At 38.6% G+C, this 15,696-nt stretch overlaps 1 protein-coding gene across 1 annotated transcript in view; it reads left to right on the plus strand.

The window, feature by feature from the left end:
* The first annotated feature begins 952 nt into the window (after nucleotides 1-952).
* Nucleotides 953-15,696, plus strand: part of cmah (cytidine monophospho-N-acetylneuraminic acid hydroxylase) — a 26,816-nt gene continuing 12,072 nt past the window's right edge. The window contains exon 1 of the mRNA XM_046072640.1: nucleotides 953-1,019. The gene's annotated coding sequence lies outside the window, so the exon portion shown is untranslated. The remainder of the gene's footprint in view (nucleotides 1,020-15,696) is intronic.

Consider the following 15,696-nt stretch of genomic DNA (forward strand, 5'->3'; position numbering starts at 1 on the left):
ATTTATTATGCATTTCTTCTTCTTCGTTGCATGGTTTAGAATAATAAGGTGAGAAATGGGTCTGTTCTGAGTTCATCCTGCACTGCAGCAGCTAATAAAGTCCATTTAATCCCAAAAACGCTTTTCTTTTAGGCAGGCTGGAGCAGAAAACAACTCACCTTTCTCAAGTTGTACAGTAATGTCACATGTGTATGAAGGTGGATCAAACAAGCTAATCTTAAATGTCAAAGTAGAGAGGAGCCTAGTAGGCCTATTTATTTTCATTCATTACACAATATGAATAAGCTATGCAGACAGTTGTAAAGAAAGAACATCTTTTTCTTCTGTTCTCTACTTGTTATAGTTACACAGTATTAGGGGTGTGGGCTGTATTAAAAGTATCCACTGTTCTCCCATGCTCTAACACACAGTAACGATGAAATGTGTGCTGTTCTCACATTCTCCCTCTGTATGTACACATAAACAACAAGGCAGGGAAATATAAAAGGAATTTATTTTATTGTTTGGGTACATTATTGTTCAGTGTACATGCTCACATCTGAAACAAACTTTACGTGCTTGATAACTCTCCCACCCCGCAGACATCTACACGTCAATACCGATTTATATTCATAGCGGCAAGTGCTATGTAGCTCCACATAGGGGACACAGGAACTGACATATAGCACCTTCATGCGGCGTCGGAACCGCGTAGGAAATTCACAGCCGCACCGGCAGAGCTCCAGAATGTGCAACTCGGCCGGCTCAGACGCGGACGCGCTACAAGTGCGAGGGCCCGCCCAACGCTGCTTGCAGCTTTAATTATCTTTACATTTTGTCTCAGGACAAGTTTAACTCACACAACAGGTGTAGTTTTAGAAGCCAATTTTGCAAAGTGGAAAGGAAGTCACACTGCCCCCACCCCTCCTTCCCCTCACTCCAACCCACCCTCCCATCATGCTATATAACAGTGCCTGATAGTAACCATGCAGAAAATAGCTCTAACAAGAACTGCTGATGTACGGCTCTTCCTTAAGAGGGTAAGTGTCTCTTAACATGCTCTAATAATGTTTTACATATGGTAGCTTATCAAACTGCTTCCTCTCTATCAAAAAACACCTGTTTTATCCGCTGCTTTAATCCCCTAACAAGAGCAAAAGACTTCTGTTGGAATTTTCAAACAACTCATTACTTATTGCGCTGCTATAACTAACAGCAGGCTGCCTCAGATGAAAATGTACTAATATAGAGGGGTTTTTCGGGTGAAAGTGAGGAAGTGATAAAAGAGAACTAAAGAAAGATATTTTTTATTTTGTCCTGTATTTTAACTAGGGCAGTGGGGACATGTCCCTACCTACTGTAACTATAGCAATACTTTGGATAAAACAAATTAGCGCAAGAATAACATAAACAAATAGGCTAATAGTAATCTGAGATTTCGAGAATAAAGTGATATTATCAGGGGGAAAAAAGTTGTAGCCTAATAATTCGAGAATAAAGTCATAATAAAAAGTTTTGTCTGTCTCTGCGTCCCACTAGAGCAGGTTCATGTCTAAAGGTCCGGTTCCTGAACCGAACCAGCGCCAGAAAGATACATTGTGTAGCCTATGTAAACATGATTAAAGGAAATAAAATGGAAATTCAAAGTACTGCAACAGAAGGTGGGAAGTTAGACTGTTGCGGTGAACCCGTCAAATGGTAAGGCAAGAAAACATGAAAGAGATAGAACAAATACTAAAACAACAAATGTGTCATATATAAAAATAATGATTATTATTGACAAATTATTAGGCCTAATATTATTGTTGTTGTCGACACCTTTGTATATGTAGCACATGGATATACTGCATTAATTTATTCATTCAAGGAAATATAGGCTAGGGATTCAGGAAACATAGGATTTGGTACATTAGGTACGTTGAGGTACATTAACGCCCGCCCAACTATATTTGGTGCTATATTAAGCATTTTGCAGCGAAACACAGAGAAATTATTATCTATTAGGCTACATTATAAGACTCAGACGGTGGATAATTCACAAGCACGGACCAGGTAAAGTGAACACTTTGATGCAGGTGCAACTGGGTACAATGTTGGTTTCGATTGGCTTCCTCAGTAACAAGCCTCCTCCGCGGGTGAAAACGGAATCGCGGGTGGAAATCGCCAGTGCATTGTCATTTCGGCCACTTTATAGAACAGCCCACTGCTGATGGAGAAAGTCCCCAGGGCCGATAAATACAGGGAGAAAGAAAGAAAGAGGTAGGGCAAGCCACTGTGTTTGCAGAAGAGGTGTATGTCCCGTGCTTTGTGTGGAGATGTTAGAAGTGAAGGCAAGGAGAGCAGAATTAAGTAGGCTAGTGAGTAATGTTTTTATTCATGTGTGTTCCAGTGTGGAGCGCAGTGTGTGAGAAAACATTTTTTTCTGCAATGTTCTATAGGCTACTGTGTACTACTTCATGTATGTTGCTGGAATCGGTAGCCCTGGTCTTCTTGTAGGCTACCATGGGAGGAGTGTGGTAGAGGAAGGAAGAAAACAGTGCACATAAATGTTCGGGTTGGAATTGACTGCAGTAGAGACAGACAGTAACAGCAGACAAACAGACAGAGAGCACACAGACTCTTACTTTAATTTAAACATACTCCTGCATGTGTAAATGTGTTTTAAACGTGTGCTCTAATAAACTATTGAGCATTGTGTGCCAGTCACACGAAATGTTACTAATCTGTTACCAAAGATTTGAAAGCGAAATTGGTTAGGTAAATATGTTCTGAAAAATAGCTTGGAACAAGAAATGTTAAATTACAAATGAAAATGCTTTGAGAAAGGTTTATTTCCACAATAAGAAAACATGCAATGCAATTTAAACATAGAAGAAACAAATGTGCATTGTCCAAGAAAGTTACTTAAGCAAGGCGAGTTTATTTGTATAGCACATTTCAACAAGGTAATTCAAAGTGCTTTACACAAAACATATAAAAGCAACAGGGAAATATAAAAAAGTTTAAAAGCAACATAGGGAAAAAAGAGAATAAACAGAGAAGTACACTTAATCTACTCTCTCTAGCTAGTCTGTACTTGGGTCCATAGAAATCTTTGGGTCCACTGAAACTCCAAAAACCCTCGGGCACTACAGAGAAACCAGGACATGTCTGTCCGCAGGCCACTTTGATCCAGTTATTCTCTGGACCCACCTGCGCGTTTACAGGTGGACAGAGGTTCCTGCAAATCACTCACGAGATTTAAGACCACTTCCTTCACTCTGTTCAATCTCACTCTCATTATCTTTTCACTAAATTACCTACTCCTTTCTTACCGTGTAAATATTTAATCAAAAGCAATGGTAAAAAGCTAAAAACAAAGAACAAAGAAAACAATACACTAAATGTTACAGTGCAGTGTAAGTTATCAATCTACTAGTTAAAGGCAGTGGTAAAAAAGAAAAGCAACAAAAAAGCTACTGATTACTGCATTATCCATCCATCCATCCATCGTCAACCGCTTATTCTGCGTACAGGGTCACTGGAGCCAATCCCAGGCGAAAGTCGGGGTACACCCTGGACAGGTCGCCAGTCCATCGCAGGGCCACACATAGACAAACAACCACACACACTCACAACTTAGGACAATTTTAGAGACACCAATTCACCTAGCCTGCATGTCTTTGGATGGTGGGAGGAAGCCGGAGCACCCGGAGAGAATCCACGCAGACACGGGGAGAACATGCAAACTCCACACAGAAAGGCCGGGGCAACCCGCGACCTTCTTGCTGAGAGGCGACCTTGCTAACCATTGCATCACTGCGCCGCCCATTACTGCATTATATTCCATTTTGTTGTTATATTTTGAATTGTCACCTGGCACCTGAATTTTGTGCTGCCATTCTTAGAAATAAAGACATTTACCCCATAAATTATTGCAGAAAATGTCTCGAGAATGCAAGAAATTAAGAGTTTAATGCTCAAAAGCCCCACTCATATATTTCATTAAGGAATATTTATTCAAATTACAGTTAAAATATCTTCTCGTCTTGTTCTCGTGACCGCAGTCTTTCATCACGCCTGCATTCTCAGACCTTATGTCACCACTTCTTTTCAAGACAAAGTGACGCTTGCTGTTACATACAGTAGGCCTACTGCTTATATTGTTTCACCATCTGTACACATATGTAGCCTAAGTAGTGAATGTGTATTCGTGGGGATGCGTGGTAAGGTGGGCTGACGTGCTACAGTGCCAGGGCCGAATTTTTGTCCCAGTCCCCCACGCCGCGTGGCGATAGCGCAGAGGATAAGACACATGCCTTCTGACAAATAAAACAATTATAAGTCACTTTGGGGGAAAAAGTGTCAGTTAAATGTAATGTAATGTAATGCATTGGTCAAAACTGAGGTCAGTGTCAAAAGTCGTCACGCAGTCAGCGTAACAGAAGTGTATGTGGAGTAAACTGAATAATGTTTGCAAAGTGGAAAGTGGAAAGCAGGTGATGTGCTTGTAATTTAGGTTCAGGGGGTTGGTACATGACTGACAGGTTGTGGTCGATGTGTTACCATTTACAATTGAGAAAAATTGTATTGCAGCACTGAAACTTTAGGAATTTGCTTTTTGTTTCAATTTATTATTTTTCACAAGTAAGTGATATAGACAAGGATATTGTAGCCATTCGTGTAGGAGCCATTATACTAAATCTATGTTTTGTCCCCCTCACTTTTCTTAGGAGTTGGCTCATAGCCGAGGCTTTTCACTAGTTAATCAATCACACACTCCACACCAGACATAAATAAACGGCTGAAACGCCCCGATAGAAAACGTGCGACACAACGCAAAGGTGGTGCTGAAAAGTTAAGGGAGAGAAGTTCGCTGGCTGGAGGAAGTTCCTCATTACAGACTTTTCTTTTGTGCTGTAAAATAAGTATTGGCACCTTTAACGTTCCTTTTTTAAAACTGTACTTTTGCTCTTCACTCTAGTATTTTCTTTGGGCCAGTAATCTACTACCTTCTTAACTTCACCAGTCTGTTATCTGCATTTTATTTCATTAACCGTAAAGAGCTGTCACCCAGACTGTGCAAACATTTAGACAGTGTCGGGCAGTAGCGGCGTAACTAGTTTAACTACATTTGTCAGTAGTAGTTTCTCTATCTTAGTGGTGTCGCTATTTTCTGAATCAAATAGCTTTCCTGTAACGAGGCTTTTTTTTATTGGTCGAGTAGCGCGGTAGCTTCTACACACGTTGCATTTTCCCATGAATTTCTGAAGGATCAGTAAGTGACGCCACCGCCACGCACGGACCTGTGTGTGTAGGTGTAGCCGGCAGAAGCGCTTCCACGTACCGATCCTTGGGCTGCTAAAGACGGAGGAAACTTTGATATGTAGTGGCAGGCCCGGGTGAAAAAGAAATATACTTAAGTAGGCCTTGCACTTTTTTTGGATGCACTTATATTTTAATTGTACTATACTAAGTGTATATTAAGTGTGTTACTTTTGAACAACTTAAAGTATGTTTAGTGTAATTTTAGAAATACTTAAAGTCAACTTTAAGGTAATTGCAATATATTTGAATATACTTAGTTGTGTTAAAATGGACCTATTTTAAGTACCTTTACTGTAATTTAAATATACTTCTTTAAAATGAATTTAAAATACCCTTTTGTGCTATACTTGAAGAACAGTTTAAATATATTTTAAATGTGTTCCCTGAACATTATTATTAGCATTTCAGCATATTAGTAATTTATTACTAGTATACTCCAAGAGCCACTATTAATATCTTGGGAAGCTGCTTTATGAAACCATTCAGTATGAGAATAATTCATTATTAATGCATTAAAAATATCTTGCAAAATGCTCTTTTTAATAAACATCAGTTAAAAAAAGTATTTTACAACACACACACATACAGACAACTAAAAAACTTTTAATTTTGTGTACATTACAAAAATGAATTCCCGTACATTAAAAGGTACAGCAGCATGTAACACATCTTGAGCAAAATAAATAATCAAATAAAATGTAATCAGTAAAATGATGACATATGACCAGTATTACTGAAAATTACACTATACACATCCCATCATTAATGTTACCCATGGGGGTCCTTCAAGCAGTTTGGACACTGGGCACGCTTCAGATGACCTCACGGCAAACCGTGCCACTTCTGACACCATATGCATCACCCTGCCCAGATTTATGCTTAGCTGAGGTGAAAAAGTTGGTGTATCAATATGAAAACAAACTTACTGAATAAATCATGATATACTGTATATCAAATGTGACTTAAATGTCCACTGAAGCTTAAGCTCCTCTAAGAATAATAAAAATAGTGGCAAATGAAAACATCCCATCCATGTGGAGCAATGAGGAGGCTGTAACATTCCTACATGAAACAAACAAGAAATCTCATAATTCCAACATGTTTTCCACAAGGTTCTCCATCGTTTGAACTTTGACTGCCCTTTATTGGACATCATCTCATTGTGTCCTCTTCTTATGCAATGGTTTAATAGCGCTGACGTCACCAACTGTTTATCTCAAAGCGCTTCACTTCTAATATTCATATGGTGGTAGTGGATAGATGGATGAATTTTGTGATGCATCTGGATGGAAACCTGGCTTATTTCCAGGATTGCAATTTTTATTTCAGGTGAATATTCCACAAAATCCATCGTGCAGCTTTAAATGTTCACACCAGGACTTTGGGGGAAACCCTTTCTCCATCCATTTGCAATAGCAATTTTTGAATGAATTCATAGGAGTATTTCAGCTCTTTGGGGTAAGCCATGTTCAGTACATAGACTCCCAGCATCATTGCACAATACTTGGTCTACAGATCTAATGTTGTCCAGAATGATTCCTCCTTCTCATGTCACCATGAGCTGCAACTTCTCCACCCTCCTTGTTGATGACATATATGTGGATTTCTGCAGGTCTCTCTGGATGTCATCTTTGATGTCCTGTATATTTATAGAATATAGGTGACAAAAAGAAAACATGTATTTATGTAATGGATTTTAATGACTTGAAAACTATAAATTTCTTTTTATTTACACTGGTCAGTTAAAAGTACTGAAAATATTTTTGTCAATTAAGGTTCATGTGAATTAACATATCACAGATTTGTGTTTTTATTACATTGTGGAAAATATCCCAACTTTTCTGGAAATGGGTTTTCTATATATTTGTGAGGTGTTAAAGATTTATGTCTTCAGTAGTGAATAGTGGGCTTGGAGCAGGGACACAGAAGTCAAAATGGACTCACAGATTGTTGGTTTTGGTGTTTTAATTGAACAATAAGAAAAATAATGCCTAATCGTTTTAAGGACCAAACTGTTGGTTTAAAATGTTTTAGCCTATATGAAAGACACAGACAAAGCCAAATTTACATTATTCTATGTTGTTTTACACTTCAGGATTTACTTACTCAAAACAAAGTTTGTCAGAGTCTGTTAATAATTATTGGGTGTCTTGAATGCACCAGGATGTGTTTAGAAAATGGTACCTGCTTTGAACACTGTGCATTATTAAATTGTTGATTTATATACAAATGTTCTCAACCTTATGGCTACTTAGAAGATAAAAATAAACTTTCTAAAATTAATGCTTTGGAAAATGGTCAGCGTTAGTGTTAATGCATTTGTCATCAATGGGCTAAAACATAAAAACACTTGTATGATCCTTACAATCCTCTGCAGTGACATGCTTTAGTGGCCAGAGCATTTTTCAAGTTTTGCAGTAGTTGATTTTAATAAACAGCAGGCTTCCACACTATAATAACTCTAGACCCCAAAACACGACAGCATGTAGACATTGATAGGACTCAGGGCTCGACAGTAACGGTGGCCCGATGGCCCAGGGCCAGTAAAAAGTAACGACGGGACTGTTGAACTAGCAACTCACTGGCCCAATCAAAAACATTAGTATCAAAAAAACGAAAACAAAAAGATCACATTAGCAACTCAACATCTCAGTCGCGAGTTTCAAGTCTTCTTCAACACAGCATGATGTTCATTTAGTAAATTATGGTCCTGTTTAGGGGGAAATAGACGATAATGCAGTGTATGCTTTAGGGCAGGACTACCAAGCTTCTGTAGATTATTTCAACGATTCATCGATGCCTCGTTTAAGAAGTAACCCCCCTGTAACGGGATCAGCTGTGCACGTTTATAGGTGATAGATATTTATTAGTCCTTTCGGAAATTCATAGTGTGTCATACAGCAAACCAGACAGCTGCTTTACAAACACAAACATCACCCGAGTGCTATACAAGATATACTAAAGGCGCGTGCAGACTACACGGCTTTCAGCGTGGGCCGATGGCCGTGCCGTTCACACAACTTGCCGCCATATGACGGCAGTCTTGAAGTCGTTGTGGTGTTCACACTACTTGACTGATTGGTGACACGGGGTCACACACACTACAGGAGCAACAGCTAAGGCACCTGATGCTAGTTTCCAAACCACTTTTATCAAGAAAACACACGTGAAATGTGAAACGGGAAATGAGCGATCCTGCACAGGAAACAGCTGTTGTTTGTTATTATAAAGACAAAGAATCTGGGTGAAAGGATGGATTAGCACACGCAGGTAGCAGGGATCGGAGCTACAGAGAGAGGGAGGGGAGTTAAAAGGTGCAGCTCCCCGACACCCAATTAACTCCTGACTGTGAGGTTACAACTCACGGCCCAAAAACGAGAACAACAAACGCACGTGTGCACATTTTCAGCTGAGGACTGCGGCTTACTTTGGCTTCAACTCAACAATCAATCATGATTTCAGTTAAATGCTAAAGTTGCTGTTACTGTTACCTTGTCTGTGGTCGGCTGGCAGAACACCGGCTGCTTTCTGATTAGGCACCGTCGTGCTGTTGCCGAGGCGACAGAAGTGTTGTTTTACGGTGGACGGACGGTAACATTACAGAGTTGTTGTTTTCTTTAGCATGAAATAATACCATACTTTGGACACTTTGTCCCTAGCTGTTTTCTCTCTCTTCCTCCACTTTGCAAACAGCTCCATCATATTCACGTCGTGTTCACAGCGTAAGCGCGATGTGCGACAGTAAGAAATGTCCCTGCGAAACACTGTGCTGTATAGTTACATGGATTAAACGAAGCATCGATGCAAGCATTTTATGAATCGATTTTATCGATGAATCGTTTCAGCCCTAAAAGAGTTTCGTTAAATGCACTTACCAAAACAATATGAGTTCCCCAAAGAGTTAGGTTCTGGTCCACATCACACCAAGTTAAGATATATCAGACATGAGAAAGACATGCAATAGAAATAAAAATGAGCAGGAATAAAAAAAGAAAGTGTGATATTTATCTTATTCGATTATAAATTACTTTAGAGCAGTTAGAAATTACATCAGAAATTAATGCTTTCAAGGCTTTAGATGCTACAAGCAGACAGAAACGACATTTTATGAAACGAGAGGGGTGGATTGAAGTTTATGGAAATTGTGTGAATTAGGTACATAACAGATTTGGTTTCTTAAATTATCTACCATTATTTGTACAACAATAAACCCCTGTGGTTATTTACACTTTGTCAGATCATATTGTAAATTATTTTTTATAAACTTTGTGAAATCAGAAACAGAAAAATCTCTTCATAATGCCGTCCACAAGCCCACAACATTAACTACAAGTACATTGTGCGACACTATAACTGAGTCAACAAGTCAAGACCCCTTGCTGCTCTTAGTTTTGTAATACAATTTTCTGTCTTCATGCCATATCACTAACTCTATTAGTATTTGTATTTTTCATGTTCCACTTCTATACCTAAAGTATTAGTTTAAAATTGGGAGCAATAAATGCAGTGCCAAAATAATCAGTCTTTGTGTTTAGAGCAGAAACAACTTTAACCTGCTAGCTAAACCCACATTCTTATCCCTGTTGTCATCTGCCTACCACTTCAGGTTAACTGGCCTTTCACGGGACTATCGGATGTGGTCGTGCTCTGCTAGTCATCTTATCATCATATCTGAGTGAGGCAACGATCTCAGGAAGCTCTAAAAGAAAAGAAATGCAGTTGCAAATGAGTTTAAATATTCAGTTAGGCCAGTACTTTCACCTAGTTTTGTTCTTCATTATAAACACTGTAATTCTATTCTTATAGCAAATCTTTATTATTATTCTTTATTTCATTTTCTTGAGCTAAGGCAGGAAATTCCAACTGTGGGTTTAGCATTAAGTTGTTTAAAGTTAACAAAGGGTAGGTTCAACTTTTAAAAGTTGAATACTGGATCTATGACCATAAAAATGGTATAATATATATATATGGCCGGCCATAAAGTTGAGCAGTATTTTATATAACATCACATGCTATTATAGTGTGTTGTCAGCTATTGCAGGACATAAAACATTATAATTATATAATAAAACAATTCTCACATATCCGTGTACACTTTAACATTGCTGTTATAACTGAGTTATTGGTCACTGTAATGGTTAACGTTACCCCCTCCATGGTTGCAGTGAAGAGAAATCTCTAAAAAACAGTGTACTTGAATGAATTTATACAAAAATGACAACTGTGTGATATCTTTACTGACATTATGGGCAGGAATAATAATGATTACAGTGACCAATAACTTCCTGTAAACATGGACATGTGAGTATTATGGTAGACTATAAAAATGTGAACCTTTAGCAAACAGACAGCAACATATTAGTTGCATTTCTTACTCTGATAAAGACCTCATTGGTCATTTTAACAGTGCATGTGCACAGGCCTGACTTGTTAAAATCTCATGCATCAAATTCCAGCAACAGGTTACTGAGATTGTATATTACAGAAATTTTAGTAACATTAAAAATTGCCTTACAGCAAAAAGCAATTAATTACTGTAACGTTAATTGCGTTTATTTTGTAACACGTTACTCCCAACACTGTTTATAAGGCAGACGAAAGTTGCTGTCTCAATTATGAAGCTGTTAAAATGCTAACTAACGTTAGCTAACAAATATATTAATCCACTTGCTAGCATTAGCTAATGCACACCAGAGCTATCCACCAAGGAAATTATTTTCAAACCCAGAGTGAGCTCAACTTTTGTTAACTTACACAATTGTGTTGTCTTGCTAACAATAATAAACTTACCCTGAAAGACGATTTTTGCTAGCAGTATCAGCGTCTGTCCTCTTCTGCTTGTAACTTGCCAGGCACGCCTCTTTAGCTCTTCTCATATTTAACTTCTGCAGAGAGCTGACCGGATATTCTTCTCTTCTGTGTTCTTTTCTTATTATGTCTGAGGTGTCCACCTTCCACGTTCGAGTCGGTAAGGTAAAACAAAGGAAACCTAAGAAACAAAATGATTTCTGGCCCAAAATAGCTTCCCTCTCCCAGCGACAGTAAAAACGTTAACTTTCGTGAAGCGGACTTTCACGCTGTATGATTGGGTCGTCGATTTGAAAACCTTGATTCTGATTGGTCCAACTGAATGCACTGCTAGTGGGCTGGGCGGGAGGGCATACTACGCCCCTGTGTACACATGTGTTTACTGTTTACACACAGAAACAAGTATATTTACATTGTGATTTAAAGTATGCTTATTTCTATATGTTGTTGTTTAAATTAACAGCATGTGCTGCTTCCTTCTTGGCCAGGTTACCCTTATGAAAGAGGTCCCTGATCTCAACTAGCTATTTACCTGATTAAAAAAAATTAAAAGAAAGACAAGGAATGAAAAAAAATTATAATATGCTTTTGAAAAATACATTTTAATGTTAAAAAAATATGTTTTAAAAATCATACTTTTGGAAATCAGGCTGAAACATGTGGCAATTACATAAATAATTACAATATTTTGCAGTAGCCTACACAATGAAGCAAATTTGGCATAAATATTTTTAACCCACTAAAAGTGTAATTGTTTGACAATGTACTTCCGCAAAGTACACCTAAAAAGTATTTACCAAGAGTTAAATAAATATATTTTAATAAATAGACTAAAATGTTGTAAAAAAATATACTTTTATTTAAGCATATTTATTAAAGGTTTAATTAACTATATATTTATTACCAATTTATTCAAAGTATACTTTTGAGAAGTATGTTAAAGCTCAGGAGAATATATCTTTAATATACTTGTAGTAAGCATGTTAGGAGTATAAATGTACTATAAGCATACTATGTGAATTTCAAGTATATTTTCAGTGCCTTTAAGAGCACTTCTTTTTGACTGGGGGGCGGAGCTTCTGTGTAGTAAAGCTTCATTTAATGTAGAGTAGCTAGTAGCTTAGCTCACTACATCTTCCAAGTAGCTTGCCCAATACTGCATTTAGAAAATCAGGCAACTGTCTTTTCAGCCTTAAACTGAAAAGATAGTTTAAGGCTTTATTGTTCTACTATTACAACTGAAATCCAAAGAGCACACATCACCACCATGGTGACCATGTAGAAAAAACTGAGGAGGATGAGCTTGGAAGTTGTATGGAGAGCTACTAAACATAGTCAAGAACTCACGTGGTAAAAATGCTTTGTTAGGCCAATGGCATGTCGTCAGAGTTTACATTGAAGACAGTTCTGTGTTCACAAACATTTGTTGCAGGAAGAGTCAGGGCCAAGTGAGACACAGGAAATATCCCAGACAGCTCAAAAGTGCAACATTAGGATAACTAAATACATTTGTTCCCTGGCTAGCTACATTACAATTTTTCAATTCCTAACAAGCGTTTACCTGAACTTAAGATACTTTATCAAAACTCTTAACACAGCAACACACCTACCTCACATGATTAGTCAAATTGTACATTTTCTGCTCAAAACCACATTTTGTTCTTTAAACACCAGCTCTACATTTCAAAATGCAAAGTAACATACTCTACATACACAAACTCTATCAAAACACAGCAAACCTGACTCAAAATCAAATCCAGACCAGATCAATCATAGCACACCGACTTTCTAAATACAAACAGTTGATGGCATTACAAAAACTGCTGTACTTTTCATGTCTCAGCTCTACCTGCACACAGTAGACAATGTGAAATCTATTGTTTTTTTGTAATTCAGTTTCCTTTTACTGTAAACCATCCTACATTTTTGGCTTGAGGGTCAAATGTGTGCATTTTTGGCAACAAACTATGTAAAAGTGTCATCTTTACTTTATAGAATGTAGAGTAGGAAAAAATGTAAGTGACAGAATTACAGAAGTAAAAGCAGTAGTATATTAAGGTCAGCTTTACGTGCTCCCGCGAACCCCCCTGCCGCACGCTCTCGTGAACGCACATAGATCGGGGGTGGGGATGTCACGGGGGGGTAGGTGACGCGGGGTTTTCCATTTAAGGCCCCTATGAACATCATGATGATCAGTTATTATCCCTCTATATGCAGCTAAGTTATGTTAGATATAGTGTATTATAATCCTTGTGCCTCACCAATATACTGGGAGAAGTATCAAGATTTTAAAACATATAATGCAGTAACAAGCTGTTTTAAATGCGTGAGTGATTATTTTCTCTTTTCGTTTTTGTTTTAAACTTTCTCAGTGACAAAATGTTTCAAATGCGTGAGTGATTATTTAGGCTATTCTTTTCGTTCTTGTGTGACTCCTAAGGACAGCAATTGCGATAACATCCTGCGATGCCAGAGAGGAGAAAAAGAGCATTTATTTCATTGAAGTAACATGGTGACTTACATAGTAAGGAGAAAAAAAGATTCTTAAAATTGTCTCCTATTAGGATAGTAGATTGGATGACATCTATCTCAGCTTAAATCACATCCTAATGTCGGAAACTGGAAAAAAGACGTTGGTTACTTTTACTGTTTTTAGAATCCACTGACGATTAAACTATTTCAGTAACAAAGCGTTTCAAATGTGTGAGTGATTTTCTTATTGATCGTGGATTTGCATTCTTGTTTGATTCTTAACTTATAGACTGAGGTCTGCATAAACAACAGTTAAAGAAAAGGAGTAGGGATTATCGATGCTGTGCTAAAGCACATTTCTTTACTCGAGTCTTTTTAAGACGACCTCGAAGTTACATAGATATCCCTCAGAAAGAGATGGCATACTCAGGTACTGCCATGCAGGTTTAAGCTCATGCTGATGTTCGCTGCTGAAACACTTCGGCTTCCAGTAGAAGTTGAGCTTAAAGGCGGTCCCTCAGTATTCCCATGATGCAACGCGATGAAGAGAGTTTTGTTAAAATGTGCTAATAAGTCTCCTATTTGTTTGGAATACGAAAGTTACTTTGCAATTTATGCTATTTTAAACGTGCATGCTTATAAAGTAATGTTTTTGTTAGTAGTAATTCTTGTGATAGTTTACAGTGAAGAGTGAAGGGAATGTTTCATTTTATAAGTACAGCCGCACTGTGTAATTCAGAAATTGTGTGTCAACTGCATGTATTTCACACGAGTGATTATTTTCTCTTTCCGTTCTTGTTTTAAACTTTCTCTGTAACAAAATGCGAAATAGCATACAATGTTTTAAAAGGTAAAATTCCTTTAAATAAGACACAGGATCAAACATTTAGAAAGAAGAATGCGGCGATTAGACTAATTGCCAATAAAAAGGTTTGCGCTTCTAAGAAAAAGAAGACGATGCTTAAACAGTCTGGCGGTTTTCTTCTCCCCCTCCTGAGTATCGCTGTGCCTTTTATAACAAGTCTTATTGCTTCAAGACAAACTTAGATGACTATGGAGTATGCACAAAAAATGTTTGTAGTACCTAAACAACAGCTTGATTTTTTAAGAAGACCTCTGGCACACGAGTCTATTCGAGAAAATTGTTGAAAATGATTTGGATCGTACTATTAAAGACATTGTTGATCAGAAGACTGAAGATCTTCATAAAAAAACAAAAAAATAGACCTGAACACACTAACTTTGTCAATGCCGGTCGGAGCAGAAGAATCAAGAAGTAAGAGATTTTGTTTTTGAAGAAGTTTTAAAAAACATACCAAAAAACAGCAGGAATAAAGCTCAGCATATTTTGGATAAAATGTCCTCCTCAAAAAACATATCTGCATGGACTGAACGTGGGGAGTTCCCCTTCGAGGGAACTCGAACTGCGTCGGTTACGACACTATGGGAACGCCTCTAGGCGAAGCAGGTCTGAACGTGAATGAAATCACTCCAATCCTATTGGCCTGTTGCTAGAACGGTAAGGTGTGACGGAATAACCGGAGGAGTATAAAGCACACCTGTACACACTCATCATTAGCTTTTTTTTATTCAGCAAGCGCTCTGTATGTTGTTTGAAGAAAGCTCCAGTCCTACAAGCAGTATGTCTTACCTGAAGAAGAAGTCTACCAGCATGTCCGGCAACCAGATGTACAGAAGGTGTGTTTTTTCTTGCCCTCGGTACATCACGGATGGAGATTCTCATGAGATGTGTGTCTCATGTTTGGGGATGGAGCACGCACGGGCAGCTCTCGAGGGGGCTGCCTGCGCCCGTTGCGAAGCCCTTTCCGTGCGGGTACTGAGGTACAGCATGGCTCTCTTTCCGAGGATAGCCGGATGTGTTTTCCCCGTGGCGCAGGCCCTGCGGCCGCTGAGGCGGCCCGGCGGCTTCACTCATGGGTTCACAGCGTGATCTGTCGGAGGATTTCGGGACGGCTGAGGCTTTTTCCCGACCTTCATCCGCTGGCTCCGACGCTTCCTTTCCTCGTTCGGGAGCCCGTTTTCGGCTTCTCCCGCTCGCGGTTTTGGATCCGGAGACGCTGCAGCAATCCGACTCCGAGGAGGCGGACGTGCTCAGCGCAGTGGACGATG

This window comes from Micropterus dolomieu, linkage group LG16 (assembly GCF_021292245.1).
Source record: "Micropterus dolomieu isolate WLL.071019.BEF.003 ecotype Adirondacks linkage group LG16, ASM2129224v1, whole genome shotgun sequence".
Lineage (NCBI taxonomy): Eukaryota > Metazoa > Chordata > Actinopteri > Centrarchiformes > Centrarchidae > Micropterus > Micropterus dolomieu.